At 37.1% G+C, this 26476-nt stretch overlaps 1 pseudogene; it reads right to left on the reverse strand.

The window, feature by feature from the left end:
- Window positions 1–4964: 4964 nt before the first annotated feature.
- LOC131837090 (tubulin polyglutamylase complex subunit 2-like) overlaps window positions 4965–26476 on the reverse strand; it is a 34517-nt pseudogene continuing 13005 nt past the window's right edge.

Genomic DNA, 26476 nt, shown 5'->3' on the forward strand with positions numbered 1-26476 from the left:
AACTTCTTTGAGGCTCCAGGATACCTCAAGAATGAAATGTGGGCACTCTGGAAATTCTAATGCAAAAGTCTATTTTAAAGTATAATGGGTAATATACAGAGAAAGGAAATAACTTAGATTCATCTCTATAAAAATTGTTGAAGATTCATGAATTCATGAATTTGTATGACTGATGGTTGTACAGCTCTGTAAATGTACTGAAACTCACAAGGATAGCTATACCCTTAAAACTGGTGAATTTTAGGGGCGCCTGGGTGGCTCAGTGGGTTGAGCTGCTGCCTTCGGCTCGGGTCATGATCTCAGGGTCCTGGGATTGAGTCCCGCATCGGGCTCTCTGCTCAGCAGGGAGCCTGCTTCCTTCTCTCTCTCTCTGCCTTCCTCTCAGTGTACTTGTAATTTCTGTCAAATAAATAAATAAAATCTTTAAAAAAAAAACTGGTGAATTTTATGATATTTTTATTTTCTCTCAATAAAAATGAATATGAGTATATATATGTACATACATATATATATACACACATGTAAATGTGTATACACATATATACACATATATTTGTATACATATATGTGTATATATATGTACACATATATATATGAATGTTACTCAGCCAAAAAAAGAATGAAATCTTGCCAGTTACAAAAATGTGGATGGAGCTAAACAACACTATGCTAATTGAAATAAGTCAGAGAAAGACAAATAACATATAATATCATTCATATGTGGAATGTAAGAAATAAAACAAAAGAGCAAAAAGAAAAAGAAAAGAGAGAAAGAGGAAAACCAAGAAACAGACTCTTAACTATAGAGAACAAACTGATGTAGTTTTCAGTGGGGAGGGTAGGGGATAGGTGAAGTACGTGTTGAGGATTAAGGGGGGCACTGTAATGAGCACCAGGTGATGTGTGGAAGTGTTGAGTCACTATATTGTACACCTGAAACTAATATTACACTGTATGTTAACTAACTGGAATTTAAATTAAAACAAACAAAACAAAACACTGACCAGGTGATACATGTTAAGGAGGGCATGTGTGGTGATGAGCACTGGACATTATATGCAGCTAATGAATCATTGAAAACTACATCAAAAACTAATGATGAACTGGACATAATAAAACACAGCAATGCTGAAATATAGGGGCAGCAAAATATCAATGGAAACAGGAAGTTGGACCTACGCAGAAAGAGCAGAATGAGACAGAACTGAGATTGAGCCCATTAGCTGTGAGAGAGTGGACACATTGGCTAACAGATCTGAACCTCAGTTACTTCTGCAGCAAAATAGAGTAGAATCAGAAAAGAACCCGAATTGCTAAGGAAATTTTGAAAAACAAAAATAAAACTGGCGGCATCATGTTACCTGAGTTCAAGCTTTACTACAAAGCTGTGATCACCAAGACAGCATGGTACTGGCATAAAAACAGACACATAGACCAGTGGAACAGAGTAGAGAGCTCAGATATGGACCCTCTACTCTATGGTCAAATCATCTTCGACAAAACAGGAAAAAATATACAGTGGAAAAAAGTATCTTCAATAAATTGTGCTGGGAAAACTGGACAGCTATATGTAGAAGGATAAAACTCGACCATTCTCTTACACTGAACACAAAGATAAACTCAAAATGGATAAAAGACCTCAATGTGAGACAGGAGTCCATCAGAATCCTAGAGGAGAACATAGGCAGTAACCTCTTTGATATCAGTCACAGCAACTTCTTTCAAGATATGTCTTCAAAGGCAAAGGAAACAATTTCATTAAGATCAAAGGCTTCTGCACAGCGAAGGAAACAGTCAACAAAACAAAGAGGCAACCCATGGAATGGGAGAAGATATTTGCAAATGACAGTACAGACAAAAGGCTAATATCCAGGATCTATAAAGAACTCCTCAAACTCAACACAGACAAAACAGATAATCATGTCAAAAAATGGGCAGAAGATATGAACAGACACTTCTCCAATGAAGACATACAAATGGCTATCAAATACATGAAAAAATGTTCATCATCACTATCCCTCAGGGAGATTCAAATGAAAACCACACTGAGATACCACCTTACACCATTTAGAATGGCCAACATTAGCAAGACAGGAAACAACATGTGTTGGAGGGGATGTGGAGAAAGGGGAACCCTCTTCTACTGTTGGTGGGAATGCAAGTTGGCACAGCCACTTAGGAGAGCAGTGTGGATATTCCTCAAGAAATAGAGCTTCCCTATGACCCTGTAATTTCACTACTGGGCATTTACCCCAAAGATAGATGTAGTGAAAAGAAGGGCCATCTGTACCCTAATGTTCATAGCAGCAATGGCCACGGTCGCCAAAGTGTGGAAAGAGCCAAGATGCCCTTCAACAGATGAATGAATAAGGACGATGTGGTCCATATACACTATGGAGTATTATGACTCCATCAGAAAGGATGAATACCCAACTTTTGTAGCAACATGGACGGGACTGGAAGAGATTATGCTGAGTGAAATAAGTCAAGTAGAGAGAGTCAATTATCATATGGTTTCACTTATTTGTGGAGCATAACAAATAGCATGGAGGACAAGGGGAGATGGAGAGGAGAAGGGAGTTGAGGGAAATTGGAACGGGAGGTGAACCATGAGAGACTATGGACTCTGAAAAGCAATCTGAGGGTTTTGAAGGCGTAGGGGGTGGGAGGTTGGGAGAGCTAGGTGGTGGGTATTAAGGAGGGCACAGATTGCATGGAGCACTGGGTGTGGTGCAAAAACAGTGAATACTGTTATGCTTAAAAGAAATAAAAATAAAATAAAATAAAATAAAATAAATAAAATAAAAGTAAAAATCATAGAGTAGATAAACTTTACTTCAAAATTAGTTTGGGAAGTGAAGTAAAGTCTATAACACCTGGCCTGGAACATAATTAGAACTAAATAAATATTATTTATTATTTTATGACTTTGGAACTTTATAATGACCAAAACCATTAATTGAGAATGACTTAATCCACAATGGGACTGAACTGATCTCAGCAAACCCATTCCTAACCCACATATATATGTATAAATATAATGCATGTTTGTGTGTATGTACATACACACTTTAAAAGTTGCCAATAATAAGTTTTTTGGCTAATATTGTTTCAGGGACCCCAAACTACCCTCAGGTTATATGATTCACTAGAAAGAAACAGAACTAAGACAACTATGGTAATCATGGTTCTAACTTATTATGGCAAAAATATACAGATTAAATCAGTAAAAGAGTTACAAAAAGAAGAGTCTAGGAGAGATAAGGCATGAGTTCTCTGTTTTCCCTCTCAGTGAAACTGTATAGAACAAGGCTCATTTTTCCCAGCATGATGTATAGCAACACATATAAATTATTGTAAACCAGAAACTCTGCCTGAATTCAGAGTTTTTATTGAGGTTGGTCATGTAAACATAAAATGCTCTTGCACTACTCAGTCTCCATCTACTCCAGAGGTTAAAAAAAAAAAAATACATCATGGCCCAATGTCTCCACCATAAATCACACTGTTTAACATAGCCTTTTTCGTGAGGCCCAAGTCCCCAGGTATACAAAGACACTCTTGTCAGGCAGCCTATGACAAATCCTGCTCCCAAGGTCAGTTTCTTCAGAATGTGCAGGGATTGAACACCTCAAATATGCCAGTAACTTTTACAATATCCCCCTGAGGCTTGGTTTAGTTACTTAGCTCTCCTACAGGAAAAAAAAAATCACAATTTGTTTCAGCATATAGAAAATAAGAATAGTAACATATAGAATAGCACTTATATAACATATAATCAAATACTATCTGTACAATTATGTTTAACATTTGGAGAAGCCAGGGTAGTTTAGGGACATATTTAAAGAAAAACTAATCCATCTGTATCAGTCTGAGTTCTCCAGAGAAATACAGCAAATAGGATTTAAACACACACACTCGAGTTTATTATAAGGAATTGACTCACACTAGTATGAAGGCAGGCAAATGCCAAATTCTGCAGGACAGGGTGGATACCCAGGAGATCCAATGGTGTGGCTAAAGCCTGAAGGCCAGGAGGCTTGAAACCCAGGAAGAACCAATGTTTCTGTTCAAGTCTGAGGAAGGAAAATAGTTAATGCCCCAGTCAAAGATCACCTGGCAAGAAAAGATGAGAACATTCTCTCACTCAGGGTCAGCCTTTTTAGCCCCCTCAGGCCTTCAACTGATTGGATGTAGGAAGACCACATTATGGAGGGCAGCCTACTTCACTCAGTCTCCTGATTTAAATGTAATTCTCATCCAAAAACATCACAGGAGTGCCAAGAACATATTTTTGGAAATAACAAAATTTATAGGAAATTTAAAAAGAAGTGAAGTGAGAATTACTTACTAGAAAATAAAAAGAACATACAATTATACCTTCAAGAATTTTCATGGAACATTATGACCCATCAAATTAAGGCATCCACATTCTCAAATGAAAATGAAATCTAAGAAAGGGCAGCATGAAAATATTCTAATAGAGTACTGCACAACAGAACTTTCTGTGATGATGGAAATGTTCCATTATCTCTATTTTTGTCTAATACAGAATCTATTTGCCATTTACAACATGGTTAATGCAATTGAGGAACTGAATTTTTTAAATTATTTTATTTATATACTTGCCAGAGAGAGAGAGAGAGTGGGAGAGAGAGAGTACAAGCTGGGGGAGTGGCAAGCAGAGGGAGAAGTGGGCTCCCCACTGAGCAAGGACCCCCCCCCATGCAGAACCCTATCCCAGGACCCCAGGATCATGACCTGAGCTGAAGGAAGACACTTAACTGCCTGAGACACCCATGCATCCCAGAAGAACTGAATATTTAATATAAATAGCCACATGTGCCTAGTGGTTACCAAAAGAACAACATAGCTCATGAGTCAAAATCAGTGGTTTCTTCTCTAGTCACTGCTGACATCTTTAGAGGCTTGGGGGTAGAAAGAGAGGAAAACTCTTAACAGAGCTATTTAGCTACTGAAGCAAGTTCTGAAACTCTCCATAGATGGACGGGTCCTTTCCTTTGGGGGATTAAGGTCTTGTTCTTGCTCTTGAACACTTTGTTGGGCCAACTTGTTCATGAAGGAGTTGGTCTCTTTGAGCAGGTTTGTGTTGTAGGTGATGGGCTTTTACATGTTAAACCATTTCTTGGCTTGAGGCTAATGACATAGCTGATGAAGTCATATTACCACTGCAGCATGCCTAGGTGCATGAGGAGCATGTAAAGATATCTGAGAGAAAATTGCAATATAATGCTTTGTGAGGGTTCTCTGGCTGGTTCTCGCTGGTTTCATGTGCATCATCTTCCAGGTCTACCACAGTTGTTTCATTAGGGAGTGAATACAAGAAGACTGGTTGAGTTGAGTCAGTTTTGAGATACTGTTAATTGCCATGCTGCCTAGTGGAATGGTGTGCTCATGCAGTTTCACACTCCATGTCATGTGGAATCCATTGGTCATCTGGTAAAAATTCTTCACATCTTTATGTAGCACAGAGTTAATTTTTGTTTCCATGAAGAAATTAGATGGCATTCAGTGGGTGACTTTTCTATCATAGTCACTTCTGTCACACCTGGGAAAGATTCTAAGACTCCTATGATCCAGAGTCAGCTTCTCCAGGTATGGTTTTCTGCAGCCTGAGTTGTTGTCTCCTCCATAGATTGCTTCTTGCTCCTCTTACAGCTGGGACAGTGGTGGGGACAGAGCAGGAGAGCAGGGCCGTCTGGAGGGCTGGCTGCCCCAGAGGCTAGGATGTCAAGTTTATGTTTTGCTGGTAGTTGTAGTGCTGGGCTACTGAGAGCACCCTAGGGCAGAAATGAGGGACTTGGGCTGCTTTGGAATGAGTAAGTCTGTGGGGTGCTCATTCTGTGACCCCAGATACACTACACCTTGCCAAGGGGACACAGCATCTCCTCCCATGGACCCTCCTACCCACTCCTAGAATAGTATTTTACAAGAGACTCACTTTATTTTAAAATATTTTTATTTAAGTATAATTGACAATGTTACATTAGTTTCAGGTGTAAAACATAGTGATTTGACAAGTTTATACATTATACTGTTATGCTGTTTATCACAAGTGTAGCTACCATCTGTCACAATACATCTCTGTTACATTATGCTTAATCTGTGTCTTTTATTCTAACGACTTACTCATTCCATAACAGGAATCCTGTATCCCCCACTTCCCTTCACCCATTTTTCCCATTCCTACACTGTCCTCCCCTCTGCCAGCCATAAGTTTGTTCTCTGTATTTATGGGTCTGATTATGCTTTTTATTTGTTTATTCATTTGCTTTGTTATTTATATTCCACACATAAGTGATGTAATAGTCTTGCTCTGACTTACTCTACTTACCATAATACCTGCTAGGTCCATCCATGTTGTCACAAATGGCAAGATTCCATCCTTTGTATGGCTGTGTAATATTCCAGTGTGTGTGTGTGTGTGTGTGTGTGTGTGTGTAATCTATCTATATCTCAAATCTTTTTTACCCACTCATCTATCAATGGGCACTTTGGTTTCTTTCATATCTTGACTATTGTAAATAATGTTGCAATAAACATAGGGGTGTATATATCTTTTTGAATTAGTGTTTCTGTTTTCTTTGGCTAAATAGTGGAATTATTACATCATACGGTGTTCCTATTTTTTTTTTTTTTGGTGTTCCTATTTTTAATTCTTTGAGAAGTATTATTGCATTACCACCAGCAGAATAGGAGAGTTCCTTTTCTATACAACCATGTAAATTCTTGATATTTCTTGTCTTTTTAATTTTAGTTATTCTGACACGTAGAAGATGATAGGTAAGGATACTTCTAGACTGAAATTGAAGGGATGGAGGAGCATCTTTCATGCCAATTGGCCTCAAAAGAAGGTTGGGGTAGCTATTTTCACACCAGAAAAATTAGATTTTAAACTAAAGACTGTAGTCAGAGATAAGAAGGACACTACATAATTCTTAAAGGGTCTATCCACCAGGAAGATCTAACAATTGTAAATATTTATTCCCCCAACATAGGAGCAGCCAACTACATAAGAAACTATTAATCAACAAAAATAGTCATATTGATATGAATACATTAATAGTAGGGGATTTTAACATGTCACTCTCATTAATAGACAGGTCAGCCAAGCAGAAACTAAATAAAGAAACGAGAGCATTAAATGACACATTGGACCAGATGTGCCTCAAAGATAGAAATAAAACATTCCACCCTAAATGACAGAATATGCATTCTTCTTGAGTGTACATAGAACTTTCTCCAGAATACACCACATACTGGGTCACTAATCAGGCCTCAACCAATATCAAAAGACTGAGATTATTCCCTGCCTATTCTCAGACCAAAATGTTTAGAAACTGGAACTCAACCACATTGAATTAAAAGAAATTCAAACACCTGGAAGCTAAAGACCACCTTGCTTAAGAATGTTTGGAACAACCAGGAAATCAAAGGCATTTAAACAATTCATGGAAACCAATGAGAATGAAGACACTTTGGGCCAAAACCTATGAGATACAGCAAAGATGGTCCTAAGGGGGAAATACATAGCCATCCAAGACTCCTTCAAAAATATTTTAAAAATCCAGAATACACCAGCTGTCTCTACACCTTAAAGAACTGAAGAATCAACAACAAGTTAAGCCAACCTCACACACAAGAAGGGAAATAGTCAAGAAAGAGCAGAGATCAATGACATAGAAACTAGAGATACAACAAAATGCATCAACAGAACTAGAAGCTGGTTTTTTGGAAAAATCAATAAGATTGATAAACCATTGGCCAAATTAATCCAAAAGAAAAGAAAGAAGACCCAAATTAATAAAATTGTGAATGGAAAGAGAAAGATCGTGACTAACACCAAGGAAATAGAAACAATCATCAGAAATTATTATCAACAGTTATATGCCAATAAGTTAAGCAACCAACATGAAATGGATGCATTCCTGGTAACCTAAAACTTCCAAAACTGAATCAGGAGAAATTGAAAACCTGAATAGATCAATATCTTTTTTTTTCAGCATAACAGTATTCATTATTTTTGCACCACACCCAGTGCTCCATGCAATCTGTGCCCTCTATACTGCCCACCACCTGGTATCCCAACCTCCCACCCCCCTGCAACTTCAAACCCTTCAGATTGGTTTTTAGAGTGTATAGTCGCTCATGGTTCAGTCCCCTTCCAATTTCCCCAAACTCCCTTCTCCTTTCTAACTCCCCATGACCTCCATGCTATTTGTGATCAATATCTAACAACAAGTTTGAAGCAGTGATCAAAAACCTCCAAAAAAAACAATAGTCCAACCTCCCACCCCCTATCCCTTCAAAACCCTCAGATTGTTTTTCAGAGTCCATAATCTCTCATGGTTCACCTCCCCATCCAATTTACCCCAACTCCCTTCTCCTCTCTTTCTCCCCATGTCCTCCATGCTTTTTGTTATGCTCCACAAATAAGTGAAACCATATGATAATTGACTCTCTCTACTTCACTTATTGCACTCAGCATAATCTCTTCCAGTCCTGTCCATGTTGCTACAAAAGTTGGGTATTCGTCCTTTCTGATCAAGGCATAATACTCCATAGTGTATATGGACCACATCTTCCTTATGCATTCGTCCGTTGAAGGGCATCTTGGTTCTTTCCACATTTTGGTGATCGTGTCCATTGCTGCTATAAACATTGGGGTACAGATGGCCCTTCTTTCACTACATCTGTATCTTTGGGGTAAATACCCAGTAGTGCAATGGCAGGGTCATAGGGAAGTTCTATTTTTAATTTCTTGAGGAATCTCCACACTGTTCTCCAAAGAGGCTGCACCAACTTGCATTCCCACCAACAGTGGAAGAGGGTTCCCCTTTCTCCCCATCCCCTCCAACACATGTTGTTTCCTGTCTTGTTAATTTTGGCCATTCTAACTGGTGTAAGTTGATATCTCAATGTAGTTTTAATTTGAATTCCCTGATGGCTAGTGATGATGAATTGGGTGTGATGCAAAAATAATCAATACTGTTATGCAGAAAAAAAAAATCAAGAGCCCAGGACCTGATGGATTCCCTGGGGAATTCTACCAAACATTCAAAGAAGAAATAGTACCTATTCTCCTAAAGCTGTTTAAAAAAACTGAAGCACAAGGAAACCTTCCAGACTCTTTATGAAGTCAGCATTACTATGATTCCCAAACCAGGAAAAGACTCCACAAAAAAGTAGAATTTCAGACCAATATCCCTGATGAATATGGATGCCAAGATTCTCAATAAGATCCTAGCTAATAGGATCCAGCAGTACATTAAAAAGATGATCCACAATGACCAGGTGTGATTTAGCCCTGGGTTCAACATTTGCAAATCAATCAATGTGAAAGAACAAATCAATAAGATAACAAAGGAAAACCACATGGTACTCTCAATTGATCAGAAAAACCATTTTATAAGATACAGCACCCATTCCTGATTTAAAAAATCTTCAAAGAATAGGGATAGAGGGAACATTCCTCAATTTCATAAAATCTATCTATGAAAAACCCACAGTGAATATCATCCATTTGAGATCAGAAACATGCAAGGATGCCCACTCTCACCACTCTTGTTCAACATAGTACTAGAAGTTCTAGCAACAGCAATCAGAAAACAAAGAGAAATAAAAGGTATTCAAGTTGGCAATGAAGAAGTCAAACTCTCTCTCTTCGCAGATGACATGATTCTTTATATGGAAAACCCAAAAGACTCCACCCCCAAACTACTAGAACTCATACAGCAATTCAGTAATGTGACAGGTGACAAAATCAGTGTACAGAAATCAGTTGCTTTCTATACACTAATAATGAAAATACAGAAAGGAAGATTATAGAAAAAATTCCATTTACTATAGCACTGAGAACCACAAGATACCTGGGAATAACCTAACCACAGAGGTAAAGAATCTGTACTCAAGGAAATACAGAACACTCATCAAAGAAATTGAAGAAGACACAAAAAGATGGAAGACCATTCAATGCTCATGGATTGGAAGAATAAACACTGTTAAATGTCTACACTGTCTAGAGCAATCTATTCTTTCAATGCCATTCTGATCAAATTCCACTGGCAATTTCAAAGAGCTGGAGTAACAATCCTAAAATTTGTATATAATCAGGAAAAAAAAGAGAGAAAATATATATATATATATAAAATAAGGTTAAATACAATAAAGGGATAGATTATGTAAAAATGAAAATTAAAAAAATTTTTTTAAAAATAAGTTGATAAGAAGTTGTTGAAAAAGGAAAGAAGAAAAATTTTTAAAAAGAAAAGAATAATAAAACTTTTAAAAAATTAAATTTGAAAGACTAAAGAATCATGGGGAAAAAATAATGAATTCTATGTGCTGTATTCCCCAAGCACGGGAGGTTTGCAGTTCTCATGGATTGGTAAACTTGGTCTTGGCTGGATGTTCTTCTTGATCTTCTGGGGGAGGGGCCTGTTCTGTTGGTTTTTAAATGTCTTTGGCCCAGGCAGAACTGCAACGCCCTTGTCAGGGGGCCAGACTAAGTAATCTGCTCAGGTTTGCTCTATGTGACTTTTGTCTCCTGAAAGCTTTCCCTGCAATTTTAAAGGATGAGAATGAAAATGGTGATTGTTTCAGGCATGCAACGCTGTTTCAAGTCTCCAAACCCAAAGACTCCTGCAGTGCACTCTTAAGCCACTCCTCCTGGGGAAAAATAGGGGTCTCCCCAGTTCTGCTGCTTGTTGGGCTCCTGCGTGAAAAGCAGTGGCCCAACTGTGATATCCATGGTATATCACAACCCTGAGGTGAAATCCCACTCCTGGCTAACTCTTTGTAGCTGGATTTCCTGTTCCAATACCTGGGAGCTCCACTGCAGTCAGGTTCACCTATTCTTCCTGTGACCCTGAGGGTCTGAGACCACAGTGTCCCAGTGAGGGTTCCATCTCTCCCCTCCTCCAGGACCACTCTAAGCTGTGTGACTGACAATCTTCACCATAGCAGACTTCTAAAATTTCCATTTTTGTGCTCTGCTGCTCCATCACTTGCTGGTAGAAACCTTATGGAGGCTCCCTCCCCTTTGTGGTCTATCTTCCCATATATCACCACAGATTCACTTCTACACACCTCTTACCTTGCAGAAAGTGGTCACCTTTCTATTTGTAAATTGCATCTATGCTTTTTTTCAATCTCCAGTTGAGTTCACAGGTGTTCAGAATGCCTTGATAGTTATCTAGCTGAATTCCTAGGACCAAACAATTTTAAGGTCTCCTATCCTCTGCCATTTTGGGCTCCACTCCCCAAAGCCCTTGTTCCTTTGTTCATCTGCTTAGATGATTTGTCCATCTCTGAGAGGGGTGTTGAGGTCCCTTACTATTGATGTGTTATTATCAATGTGTTTCTTTACTTTGGTTATTAATTGGTTTATATAATTGGCTGCTTCCATGTTGAGGACATTGATATTTTCAATGGTTAGATCTTCTTGAGGGATAGACCCTTTAAGTGTTATATAGTGTCCTTCTACACCTCTTACTACAGTCTTTGGTTTAAAATCTAATTTGTGTGATAGGAGGATTGTTACCCCAGCTTTTTTTGATGTCACTACTATGATAAGTTGTTCTCCAGCCCCTTACTTTCAATCTGGAGGTGACTAGGATAAAATGAATCTCTTGTAGACAACATATGGATGGCTCTTTCTTTTTTTATCCAATATGATACACTGTTTTTTGATTGAAGCATTCAACCAATTTAAATGCAGATTGACTATTGAAAGATATGAATTTAGTGCCATTGTATTAACAGTAAAGTTCTTATTTGTATAGATTTTTTCTCTTACTTATGGTCTATGTTACTCTTGGGCTCTCTCTTCACTTATGATACCTGCCTTAATATTTCTTGTAGGGCTGCATTTGTGGTCACATATTCTTCAAGTTTCTTTCTATCCCGGAAGGTCTTTATCTTTCCATCCACTCTGAATGACAGCCTTGCTGGATAAAGTGTTCTTGGCTGCATGTTCTTTTCATTTAGTACCCTGAATATATTTTGCCAGGTTTCTGTGGATATGTCTGATATCCATTTATTCTAGTCCTTTTCAGGGTGCCCAGTAAGAGAGCTGTCACCCCTTCAGCCTAGCTCACAGTTTATGACTACCAAGCTGAAAGTCATTCCTGGGCTCATTGACTGGACCAGTTTTCCTGCTCCACTGCTTGGGCACTCTATTGTTTCAGGAACCCTGCTCTTTCTGTGTCTCCTGGGATCCTGAGACCGCAGTAACCTACATAGAATTCTGCCCTTTTCATCCCCTGAGCCCCTTTCAGAAAGTGATGTTTCTCATTGGACCAGATTTCTAGGGGTTCTGATTTTGCATGCCAGTGTTATGTCACTTTCTGAGTATAAGTGATCTAGAAGATAGGCTGATGGAAAGGAAGGAAGTTGAGGAAAATAGAGAGAGACAGCTAATAGCTCATGAATAAAGACTTTAAGAATTTTAATGTTGCCTTGAAACAAACCAATGTCAGAATTACTGGAATCCCCAAGGGCTTGTGGAGAAAGAGAGGGCTAGAAGGTATATTTGATTTTTTTATGATTTCTCTTCTCCTGCTGGGTTTAGGGTTTCTTTCTTGTTCTTTCTCCAGCTCCTTTAGGTGTAGAAGATTTTTATTTTATTTACTTGAGACAGAGAGTGAAAGTAGGGGGAGCAGCAGGCAGAGGGAAAAAGGAGAAACAAGCTCCTTCACAAGCAGGGGGCCTGATGTGGGGAATCATGACCTGAGCCAAAGGCAGATGCTTAGTGACTGAGCCATGCAGTCACCACTAGAAGGTATATTTGAACAATTCATAGCCAAAAACTTTTCTAATCTGGGGAAGAAAACTAACATACATGCCCCAGGGGCAGATAAGAGTCCTCCCAAAATCAATAATAATCGATAATAATAATAGATCAATACCCCAACATACAATTATGAATCTTGAAAATCTTAGAGGAAAAGACACTATCTTGAGAAAAGCTAAGGAGAGGAGGTTCCTTACATATAGAGGGAGAAACATCAGAATAACATCAGACCTATCCACAGAATCCTGGCAGGTCAGAAAGAACTGGCAAGATACAGTCATGGTACTAAATGAGAAGAACATGCAGCCAAGAATATTTTACCCAACAAGGCTGTCATTCAGAATGGAAAGGGAGATAAAGAGTTTCCAGGACAGAAAAAAAAAAAAAAGAATATGTGTCCACTGCCACTTCAAACTTCTCAGATTGTTGGGAGGTTATGGTACCAGGTGGTGGATATTATAGAGGGCACAAATTGCATGGAGCACTGGGTGCAGTGAAAAAATAATGAATATTGTTTTTCTGAAAATAAATAAATTAAAAAAAAGAATATGTGACCACCAAGCCAGCCCTACAGAAAATATTAAGGGGTATGCCTTTATATTTATATTTATAGACATTTTCACAATACTTATTCTTCCAATCCAGGAGCATGGAACATTTTTCCATTTCTTTGTGTCTTCCTCAATTTCTTTCATGAGTACTTTATAGTTTTCTGAGTATAGATTCTGTGCCTCTTTGGTTAGGTTTATTCCTAGGTATCTTATGGTTTGGGGTGCAATTGTAAATGGGATTGACTATATAAACCAATTAATAACCAAAACAAATAAATACGTTGATAATACATTAGGGGACTTCAACACCCTACTCATAACAAAGGACATATCATTTAAGTAGATGATGAACAAAGAAGTAAGTGCTTTGAATGACACCCTGGATCAGATGGACTTCACAGATTTATACAGAACATTTCATCCTAAAACAACAGAACCCTCATTCTTCTCAAGTGCACATAGAACTTTCTACAGACTAGATCATATACTGGGTCACAAATCAAGTCTCAACTGATACTAAAATACTGAGATTATTCCCTGCATATTTTCAGACCACAATGCTTTGAAATTTGAACTAAACAACCCCAAGCAAATTTGGATGGAACTCAAAGACTTGGAGATTAAAGAGAAGAGCATCCTAATATCAGATGAATGGATCAACCAGGAAATTAAAGAAGGGTTTATAAAAACTCACGGAACTAATAAGAATAAAAACATATTGGTTCAAAGAATTTGGGGTACAGCAAACATTTGGGTCCTAGGAGTCAGGTAGTTTAGAATACAAGCATTCCTGAAAGAATTTAGAAAAATCTCAAATATACAAGCTAACTTTACACAGAAAGGAGCTGGAGAAAGAATAGCAACTATAGCCTAAACTAAGGGGGAGAAGAGAAATAAAAGATTAGAGCAGAAATCAATGAAATGGAAACCAGAACAGTAGAACAGCTCAACAAAACTAGAGACTAGTTCTTTAAATGAATTAATAAGACTGATAAACCTCTAAGCAGACTTATGAAAAAAATGACCCAAATTAATAAAATTACTAATGAAAGGAGAGAGATCATAACCAACACCAAGAAAATACAATTTTAAGAACATATTATAAGCAACTAAATGCCAAGAAATTAGGGAATCTGGAAGAAATGGATGGTTTCCTAAGACTTTTTAAACTACCATAACTGAAACAGAAAGAGTTAAAAAAAAAAAAAGTGAATAGATGAATAAACAGCAAAGAAGTTGAAAGAGTAATCCAAGACCTCCACAAAAATAATAGTCCAGGGCCAGTTGACTTCTCAGGGATATTCTATCATACATTTATAGAAGAAATAATACTATTCTACTGAAGTTGTTTTAAAAAATAGAAATGAAAGGAAAACTTCCAATCTCATTCATTGAGGCCAGCTTGGTGGACTTGATGCTGAAAACAGACAAAGACCCCATTAAAAAGGATAATTAAAGACCAATATCCTTGAATAAACATGAATGCCAAAATACTCACCAAGTTCCTAGCCAATAAGATCCAATAGTACATTAAAAGGACTATTCACCACAACCAGGAGAGATTTATTCCTGGGATGCAAGGGTGGTTGAACATTTACAAATCCATTAACAAGACATTAATCAAAGAAAAGACAAGAACCATATAATCCTCTCAACTGATGAAGAAAAACATTTGACAAAAATACAACATTCTTGCTTGATTAAAACTGTCCAGAGTGTAGGGATAGATGGAACATACCTCAGTATCACAGAAGCTACTTGTGAAAAACCCACAGCAAATATCATTCTCAGAGGGGAAATACTAAGAGCTTTTCCCCTAAGGTCAGGAATACAACAGGGTCACCCATTCTCACCACTGTGCTTTAACATCATACTAGAAGACCCAGCCTCAGTAATCAGACAACAAAAACACATGAAAAAAATGTTCATCATCACTAGCCATCAGGGAATTCAAATTAAAACCACATTGAGATATCACCTTACACTCGTTAGAATGGCAAAAATTAGCAAGACAGGAAACAACATTTGTTGGAGGGGATGTGGAGAAAGGGGAACCTTCTTACACTGTTGGTGGGAATGCAGGTTGGTGCAGCCTCTTTGGAGAACAGTGTGGAGATTCCTCAAGAAATTAAAAATAGAGCTTCCCTATGACCCTGTAATTTCACTTCTGGGCATTTAACCCAAAGATACAGATGTCGTGAAAAGAAGGGCCATCTGTACCCCACTGTGTATATCAGCAATGGCCACTGTCGCCAAACTGTGGAAAAAACCGATGCCCTTCAACGGATAAATGGATAAGGAAGATTTGGTCCATATACACTATGGAGTATTATGCCTCCATCAAAAAGATGAATACCCAACTTTTGTAGCAATATGGACGGGACTCGAAGAGATTATGCTGAGTGCAATAAGTGAAGCAGAGAGAGTCAATTATCATATGGTTTCACTTATTTCTGGAGCATAACAAATAGCATGGAGGACAAGGGTAGTTAGAGAGGAGAAGGGAGTTGGGGGAAATTGGAAGGGGAGGTGAATCATGAGAGACTATGGACTCTGAAAAACAATCTGAGGTGTTTGAAGTGGTGGGGGGTGGGAGGTTGGGGGAACCAGGTGGTGGGTATTAGAGTCGGCACGGATTGCATGGAGCACTGGGTGTGGTGCAAAAATAATGAATACTGTTATGCTGAAAGTAAGTAATAAATAAATAAATGGCATTCAAACTGGCAAAGAAGCCAAACTCTCACTCTTCACAGATGACATGATATTTTATGAAGAAAGCCCAAAAAACTCCAACCTAAAATTGTTAGACCTCATACAGCAATTCAGCAATGAGACGGGATACAAAACCAATGCACAGAAATCAGTTACATTTCTATGTTCTAACAGTGAAAGTGAAAAAATAGAAATTGAGGAATCTATTGCAATTACAATTGCATCAAAAACCAAAAGATACCTAGGAATAAACTTAAACAAAGAGGTAAAGGATCTGTACTCTAGAGACTACAGAACACTTATGAAAGAAATTGAAGACTCAAAGATGGAAAAAACATTTCAAGCTCATGTACTGCAAGAATAAATATGGTTAAAATGTCTATTCTACCAATACACATTAAATGCAATCCATATCAAAATACCATCAATATTTTTCACAGAGCAGAAACAAATAATCCTAAAATTTGTATGAAACCAAAAAATACCCAGAATAGTCAGAGGAATGTTGAAAACAAAACAAACAACAACAACAACAACAACAACAACAAAAACAGTGCTAGCAGCATCAAATGCCTGACTTCAAGTTTATTACACATCTGTGATCATCAAGACAGCATGATACTGGCACAAATAAAGGACACTTAGATCAATGGAACACAATACAGAATACAGAAATGAACCCCCAACTTTGGTCAACTAATTGTTGACAAAGAAGGAAAAAATATCCAATGGAAAAAAGTCTCTTCAATCAGTGGTGCTGGGAAAATTGGACATCCAAAACCAGAATAAAACTGGACCATTTCTTCACACCACACAAAAAAAATAGACTCAAAATGGATTAAAGACCTAAATATGAGAAATGAGTCCATCAAAATCCTAAAGGAGGACATAGGCAAGTAACCTCTTCAACTTCAGCCACAGCAACTTCTTGCAAGACACATCTCTAAAGGCAAGGGAAACAAAAGCCAAATGAACTATTGCGACTTCATCAAGATAAAACAAAGTTTCTGCATGACAAATGATATAGGGAACAAAACTTTAAGGCATCCTATGAAGTGGGAGAAGATATTTGCAAATGATATATCAGACTAGAAGGGCTAGTATCCAATATTTATAAAAGACTTACAAAGCAACAAAACAAACAAATAAACATACAAACAAACAAACAAAAAACAAATAATCTAGTCAAGAAATGGGCAGAAGACATGAACAGACATTTCTCCAAAAATGACATCCATATCTTCTTTATCTGTTCATCTGTTGAAGGGCATCTTGGCTCTTTCCACAGTTTGGAAATTGTGGTCATTGTTACTATGATATGGTCCATATATGCATTGGAATATTATGCAGCCATCAGAAAGGATGAATACCCAATTTTTGTACCAACATGGTTGGAAGTGGAGGATATTATGCTGAGTAAAATAAGTCAAACAGAGAAAGTCAATTATCATATGGTTTCAATTACTTGTGGAGCATAAGGAGTAAGTAGCATGGAGGACATTAGGAGAAGGAAAGGAAGAGTGAATTGGGAGAAATCAGAGGGGGAGATGAATCATGAGGGACTGTGAACACTGAGAAATAAACTGAGGGTTTTAGATGGGAAGGGGGTGAGAGGATGGGTGATCCTGGTGATGGACATTAAGGAGGGCATGTATTACATGGAACACTGGGTGTGGTGAATAAACAATGAATCTTGGAACACTGAAAAAATACAATTGAATTTTTAAAATGTCATCTAAATGCCTAACAGACGCATGAAAACAAAATGCTCAACATCAGTCAACGTCAGGGAAATATAAATCAAAGCCTCATTTAGTTACCACCTTACACCAGTTAGAATGGCAGAAATTAACAAAACAGGGAAAAACAAATGTTGGCAAGAATGTGGAGAAAGGGGAACCCTCTTACACTGTTGGCGGGAATACAAGCTGGTATAACCACTCTGGAAAACAGTATGGGGGTTCCTCATGAAGTTAAAAGCAAAGCTGCCCTACAACCCAGCAATTTCATTAGAGTGTATTTACCCCCAAAATACAGAGGTAGTAAAAAGAAGGGGCACATGCATCTTAATGTCCATAGTAGCAATGTCCACAATAGCCAAACCTTGGAAGTAGCTGAGATATCTTTCAGTAGATTCATGGATAAAGTTGATATGGTTCATATATACAATGGAATATTACTCAACCATAACAAAGTATGAATACCTACCACTTACACTGATGTGGATAGAACTGGAAGCTATTATACTATGTGAAATAATTAAATCAGAGAAAGATAATTATCATATTGCTTCATTCATATGTGAAATATAAGAAATAGTTTAGAGGAAAGGAGGGAAAACTGAATGGAGAGAAATCAGGGAGACAAACCATGAGAGACTCTTGAATCTGGGAAACAAACTTCGGTTGCTGGAGGAAGGAGGAAGAGGTAATTGGATAATTGGGTATGGGACTTAAGTAGGGAAGGTGATGTGATGAATCCTGGGTGTTATACACAACTGATGAATCATCGAACACTACATCTGAAACTAATGATGTACTGTATGTTAGCTAATTGAATTTAAATAAAAAAATAAACTGACTCATGGTTAAATTTTAGAAGGGCAGCTCTAAAATCTCTATTTGTACTTGTCTGTTTATGTGAGTACATATGTATGCATGTATAAATTATGTATATGTGATATTTTTCTCTTTCTGGATGGCATTGTCAAATTAACTTACAAAATGCCCTACAAAGGTTCTATGTAAATTGACTTAGACATAAATGAGTGTAAACAAAGTCTAAATATCTCCAAAACTCTTGGAAATAAAGAAATTATCCTAAAGGTTTTGTTTTGTTTTTAGGTACTTTACATACTTAAGTACTTTAAGTCTTCGGTAAATAAAGCTAGTTTTAAACCTATTGATAAAATCCCAGCAGGCATGTCTTCAGAGCATCCAATATAATGAAAAGATATTTTGTCTAGGTTTACTAGTGAAATTAGCTTATGTTATCTTTAGTAGACTTTTAATATCATAAATCTGTAAATCTAATCAAAAAAGAAAATGTACAATAAAATTGAAATTATTGATTCTGTCAAGCACAACAGTAAAAAAATGGGGAGGGACATATGTTTAACTTTTTAGCTGCTTTGCTTCTATTATTTTTATAGCTGCCTAATTTGTCAACAAGAAAATTATAATGATGGCTTGCTTTGTTTGACGTCTCATGAAATTTTCATGATCAGTTCAAACATAATTATTCAGAACAAGTGAATTAAATAGATGTAAGTGGAATAAAATTTTATAAATGACCTTGCTAATAATAATTACATTTTATATGTCACCTTAAAGGTAAGTTAAAAAATCTTTTTGATTATTTGATAATTAAATCTATAGTAAGTTAAGATACACAATGGGTATTCATTGAATTTCTAGATCAAAAATATTTAAACATTACTTGCTGATCATAAATTTATTTGGTTTTCAAATATTTTAATAAGATAAAAAGAAGCTAAATATATTTAAATCTGTTAGTAAACATGGGAAATTAAAATATGAAAAAAGATATGACACTAGAAAATTATGTAATAATGTATTCAAAAATTTGCTACAGATATTTGTTACCTTTTCTAAAAAAAAGTATAAAAAGTATCCTTGTTAAGGGATAAAAAAGTAATTTAATTTTGTTCTAGAGTAGAATGACTTTTTTTTCCCCAAAATGAGAAAAATGAACAGGCAAAAAATTAACTGGATATTTTAAAGTATTGTGAAAGAAGTCTTGGGAAAAGAATAATATCTTGTTTTCCCAGAACCATTTATTGAAGAGACTGTCTTTTTCCCACTGTATATTTTTTCCTGTTTGTCGAAGATTAATTGACCATAGAGTTGAGGGTCCATATCTGGGCTCTCTACTCTGTTCCACTGGTCTATGTGTCTGTTTTTATGCCAGTACCATGCTGTCTTGGTGATCACAGCTTTGTAATAAAGCTTGAAATCAGGTAACGTGATGCCCCCAGTTTTATTTTTGTTTTTCCACATTTACTTAGTGATTCAGGATCTCTTCTGATTCCATACACATTTTTGGATTATTTGCTCCAGCTCTTTGAAGAATACCGGTGGAATTTTGATCGGAATGACATTAAAAGTATAGATTGCTCTAGGCAGTATAGACATTTTAACAATGTTTATTCTTCTGATCCAAGAGCATGGAATGGTCTTCCATCTTTTTGTGTCTTCTTCAATTTCTTTGATGAGTGTTCTGTAGTTCCTCAAGTACAGATCCTTTACCTCTTTGGTTAGGTTTATTCCCAGGTATCTTATGGTTCTTGGTTCTATAGTAAATGAAATCAATTCTCTACTTTCCCTTTCTGTATTTTCATTGTTAGTGTATAAGAAAGCCACCGATTTCTGTACATTGACTTTGTATCCTGCCACGTTGCTGAATTGCTGTATGAGTTCTAGTAGTTTGGGGGTGGAGTCTTTTGGGTTTTCCATATAAAGTAACATGTCATCTGCAAAGAGAGAGAGTTTGACTTCTTCATTGCCCATTTGGATACCTTTTATTTCTCTTTGTTGTCTGATTGCTGTTGCTAGGACTTCTAATACTATGTTGAGCAAGAGTGGTGAGAGTGGGCATCCTTGTCGTGTTCCTGATCTCAAAGGGAAGGCTGTAAGCTTTTTCCCATTGAGGATGATATTTGCTGTGGGTCTTTCATAGATAGATTTAATGAAGTTCAGGAATGTTCCCTCTATCCCTATACTTTGAAGTGTTTTAATCAGGAACAGATACTGAATTTTGTCAAATGCTTTTTCTGCATCAATTGGGAGGACCATGTGGTTCGTCTCTCTTCTCTTATTGGTTTGTTGTATCACATTGATGGATTTGTGAATGTTGAACCATCCTTGGAGCCCAGGGATGAATCCCACCTGGTCATGGTGGATAATCTTTTAATGTGCTCTCGGATCCTGTCTGCTAGGATGTTGTTGAGAATCTTAGCATCCATATTCATCAGTGATATTGTTCCCCAAATCAGGGAAAGTCCCTACCAAAAAGTTAAATTTTGATTTTAATTGAGGTAATATAAGATAAATATTTAGCTCTTCAGTCTCACTACTTATATTGCAAGTGTTCAATAGCCACATGTGGCTGGTGCTTACCACAGTGAATAGTGCAGATTAGAACATTTTCATTTTTTCAGAGGTCTTTTTAAAATTATTTGTTTAGAGAGAGAGAGGAAGTACAAGTAGCAGGAGGAAGGGAGACAGAGGGAAAGGAAGAAGCCGGGTCCCCACTGAATGAAGAGCCTGAATGGGGAGGGGGGGAGCTCGATTCCAGGATGCCAGGATCATGACCTGAATTGAAGGCAGCTGCTTAATAACTGAGCCACCCAGACACACCATAGAGAGTTCTTTTGGAAGTGTTGTTACAAACTATGCATTCATCTCTCACAGAAAATGAAACAGTGTATCCCAATGTACAAGAATCACTGGTATGTTTTAAGACACTATATATTAGTTAATTTTAAAATAGCTGCCACTTATTGAATGTGTGCCTGGTTGCCATAGGCTGAATGGTAGTTTCCCCCCAAAATTTATGTATTCAAACCTAAACTTTGATGTGTTGTATTTTAAACTGGGGCCTTTGGAAGGTGACTGGGACATGTGGAAAGAGCCTTCATGAATGGGACTAGTGTCTTTATAAGAAAAGCCCTCAGAAAGACCTCTTGCCTCTTCTTCTATAGAGGACACAAGGAAAAGATAACTTTATAAACCAGAAACTGGCCTCTCATCAGACTCCAAATTTGTCACGGTCTTGATCTTGGACTTCCCAACCTCCAGAACTGTGAGGAACCAATTTCTGTTGTTTATTACCTAGTCAATGGCATTTTGTTAAAACATCTCAAAAGGACTAAGAGAGTGGCATATCAAAAGAGATTGTCACATATCTACCTCTACATTCAGTGTGTTGCATTATGTTATTTTGGTTGAGTTATATGAAGAAAATATGAAAAGGTTAATAAAGTGTTAAGCTTTTTTGAACATATGTCTGTAGAAGTTCAGATTTTCTTCATGTACCTCAATTAAAATAATATTCTGTATATTGCCTTTAAGTTTCATTATTCTTTTGCTGTGTAGAAGATTTTTATTTTCACATGTGGGATTTAAGAAACAAAACAAATGTGTAAGAGGGGAAAAAAGAAGAGGGAGAGAGGGACAAACCAAGAAACAGACTCTTAATTAGAGAGAACAAACTGATGGTTACCAGAGGGGAAGGGGTAGGGGGATAAGTTAAATAGGTGGTGGGTACTAAGCAGTGTCATAATAAGCACAAGGTGATGTATGGAGGTATCAAATGACTATATTATGCATTATACAACATCAGAAACTGATAATGCACTGTACATCAACTAACTGGGATTCAAATAAAAACTTAAAGAATAAGAAAATAAAAATAAAGGTAACTCAAGGGACTTGTGAGAAATCAAACATAATAACATTTGCACTATAGGGGTCCCAGAAAAAGGAAGAGAGAGATAAAGGGACAGAAACTCATTTGAAGAAATAACAGCTTAAAAATTCTTTAGCCTAGAGAAGGAAATAGCATCCAGGTTCTGCAAGCGCAGAGGGTTCCAAATAATTTTTTAAAGATTTTATTTATTTATTTGATAGAGAGAGATCACAAGTAGGCAAGGAGGCAGGCAGAGGAGAGGAGGAAGCAAGCTTCCTGCTGAGCAGAGAGCCTGATGTGGGACTTGATCCCAGGACCCTGGGATGATGACCGGAGCTGAAGGCAGAGGCTTAACCCACTGAGCCACCAAGGTGCTCCTAAATAAATTTAATCCAAAGAGATCCAAATCAAGACATATTATACTTAAAATTTCAAAGGTACAAATAAAGAGAGAAGCTTAAAAGTACCAAGTGAAAAACAAAGTGCTTCATTTATTCTTCTCCTACCCACTTAAGCCCCCATGTTACATCACCACTTCCTCATATCAGGGAGATCATATGATAGTTGTCTTTCTCTGCTTGACTTATTTCGCTAAGCATGATATGCTCTAGTTCCATCCATGTTGTCACAAATGGCAAGATTTCATTTCTTTTGATGGCTGCATAGTATTCCATTGAGTATATATACCACATCTTCTTGATCCATTCATCTGTTGATGGACATCTAGGTTCTTTCCATAGTTTGGCTATTGTGGACATTGCTGCTATAAACCTTCGGGTGCACGTGCCCCTTTGGATCACTACGTTTGTATCTTTAGGGTAAATACCCAATAGTGCAATTGCTGGGTCATAGGGCAGTTCTATTTTCAACATTTTGAGGAACCTCCATGCTGTTTTCCAGAGTGGCTGCACCAGCTTGCATTCCCACCAACAGTGGAGGAGGGTTCCCCTTTCTCCGCATCCTCACCAGCATCTGTCATTTCCTGACTTGTTGATTTTAGCCATTCTGACTGGTGTGAGGTGATATCTCATTGTGGTTTTGATTTGTATTTCCCTGATGCCGAGTGATATGGAGCACTTTTTCATGTGTCTGTTGGCCATCTGGATGTCTTCTTTGCAGAAATGTCTGTTCATGTCCTCTGCCCATTTCTTGATTGGATTATTTGTTCTTTGGGTGTTGAGTTTGCTAAGTTCTTTATAGATTCTGGGCACTAGTCCTTTGTCTGATATGTCGTTTGCAAATATCTTCTCCCATTCTGTCAGTTGTCTTTTGATTTTGTTAACTGTTTCCTTTGCTGTGCAAAAGCTTTTGATCTTGATGAAATCCCAATAGTTCATTTTTGCCCTTGCTTCCCTTGCCTTTGGCATTGTTCCTAGGAAGATGTTGCTGCGCCTGAGGTCGAAGAGGTTGCTGCCTGTGTTCTCCTCAAGGATTTTGATGGATTCCTTTCACACATTGAGGTCCTTCATCCATTTTGAGTCTATTTTTGTGTGTGGTGTAAGGAAATGGTCCAATTTCATTTTTCTGCATGTGGCTGTCCAATTTTCCCAGCACCATTTATTGAAGAGGCTGTCTTTTTTCCATTGGACATTCTTTCCTGCTTTGTCGAAGATTAGGGTTGCTGGGGGTAGGGGGTTTGGGAGAAGGGGGTGGGATTATGGACATTGGGGAGGGTATGCTTTGGTGAGTGCTGTGAAGTGTGTAAACCTGGTGATTCACAGACCTGTACCCCTGGGGATAAAAATATGTTTATAAAAAATAAAAAATTTAAAAAAAATTCTCAATAAAATACTAGCAAGTCAAAAAAAAAAAAAAACCCACAAAAACAAAGTGCTACATATAAGGGAAAATCCCATAAGGCTATTGACATATTTCTCAGCAAAAACTTTGCAAACAAGAAAGGAGTGGCATAAAATATTCAAAGTGCTGAAGGAGTGGGGCAAAAAACTTCCAACCAAAAATACTCTAAAAGTTTGTCTACAGCAAATGAGAAAAGGGGAAAAAAAAAAGAGAGAGAGAAAGGCAAACCAAGAAACAGACTGTTAACTATAAAGAACAAATTTAAAGGTTACCAGAGGGAAGGTTGGTGAAGGATGGGTTAAATAGGTGATAGGGATTATGCAGTGCACTTGTGATAAGAACCTGGTATTATATGGAAATGTAAAATCACTAAATTGTACACCTGAAGCTAATATTACACCTGTACTAACTGGAATTTAAATAAAAACTTTAAAAAAAATCTTCATAGAGTAGGACTTAATTTTACTGTAATACTCTTTAACGCTATTTTTCCTGAGATTTATGCTGCTCAGAATTAAAATAACAGTTAATATATGGATTTGTGGTTTGGAAAAGGTAAAAGTTTGTGTACAGCAAGCACATCTAAATAAAAGTGACTTCAGATAACAGAAATTATTTACTCATTTCTTCCAATTAATTACATCAAAATAGCTGCAAAGGCCCTCTATGAAAACAAGCCCATGTTCTAGGAAAATACGGGAGACATACAGTCCTGCTTTTGGATATTTTTGCAAATCCCATCTATACTAATTATTGTGCAAAATATCTTCAGTGAAGTAGACAATAAAAAACCATGAATTTCTTGAACTTAGCTCATAGCCTCAAGCATTAGATATAGTGAGGTATGTGCTCCACCTGGTGGTGACATGAGAAAAGCACACGTATGCATCCAGGAGCAGAGTACATAAATTGTATGGACCCAATGACACAACTTTAGAGATAGGAGTACAATTCCATCTTTAGTATATATGTACATGCATGTTCACTGCGTTATTTTTTCCCCTACTGACCTTTAGAATCATGTTTTTGTGCTTGGAACAGAACTCAAACACTGTCTTTGTTCCCAATACAACTTACGTGCAAAAAGTTTCCAAAGCCAAACATTTTGGGTCCAGCATATATCTCAGACATACATATCCTCTTGGATTCACCACTTTGAAATAAAAATCAATAGCTATAAAGTAAAATCTTAACTTCATCACCAATCTGCTTCCTCAGCAACAACATTCTCCCACTTACTTGAAATTTGGAGATACACATACAGAATCTTATCTTGGTCCAGAACGTGGTTCTTTAATATTTGAATATTTTATATATATATATATATATATATATATATATATATATAATTGGATAAGATTGTAGTTTCAGCATATTATAAAGTCAAAGGGAATCAATCATTTTATATATTTTATATATTTTTAAAATTTTATAAATTTTATATATTTATATATTTTATATATATAAAATGATTGATTCCCTTTGACATTATAATATGCTGAAACTACAATCTTATTCAATAAACAGTCAAGCTACTCTTCCTAAAATACCACTCTTATTCACACATTCTCCCCAAAATTTAGTGATACTTTGGCCCATTATAAATACTTGCTCTCTGACAGCACTGTGGTCACTGTTTTAGTTATTCATTTATTCTAATACAAATCAGCAAAATGGTATGCTCAATTGGCAGGAGGTTCCTATAATTAGAATCATTTGTCTAACCATACAGGGAATGAGTAATTGAACAAAAATTAAAAGGCCCAGCTTGGGTTTAATAACAAGTTCAGGTCCTATTGCACCAGAGTGACTTTTTCTCTGCAGGTTAAATTCATATTCTATTAAGCTTGCATTCAAAGAGTTCCACGACATAGCTCACACCTTCCTTTTAAGCCTGAATGTGTGCCATCTCTAGTGAAAACCATTTGCTTACTCAAAACTGTAGTCAGAACTGTAGTCTATTATCATTTCTATATATGCCATGTGCATTCTCATCTTTGTTCCCTCTCATATTCTGTTTGGACTTGGGATCATACTACCTATATTTCAGGTATTGGTTTTTAGGAACCATGTAGGAACTCAGTTCTACACTGGTGCAGAAGAAGGGGACATTTAGACCAAAAGGGGCTAGGGCATAGAGACAATATGGGTGTAAGATAAATTTGAATCA

The sequence above is a fragment of the Mustela lutreola genome, chromosome 7 (assembly GCF_030435805.1).
Source record: "Mustela lutreola isolate mMusLut2 chromosome 7, mMusLut2.pri, whole genome shotgun sequence".
Lineage (NCBI taxonomy): Eukaryota > Metazoa > Chordata > Mammalia > Carnivora > Mustelidae > Mustela > Mustela lutreola.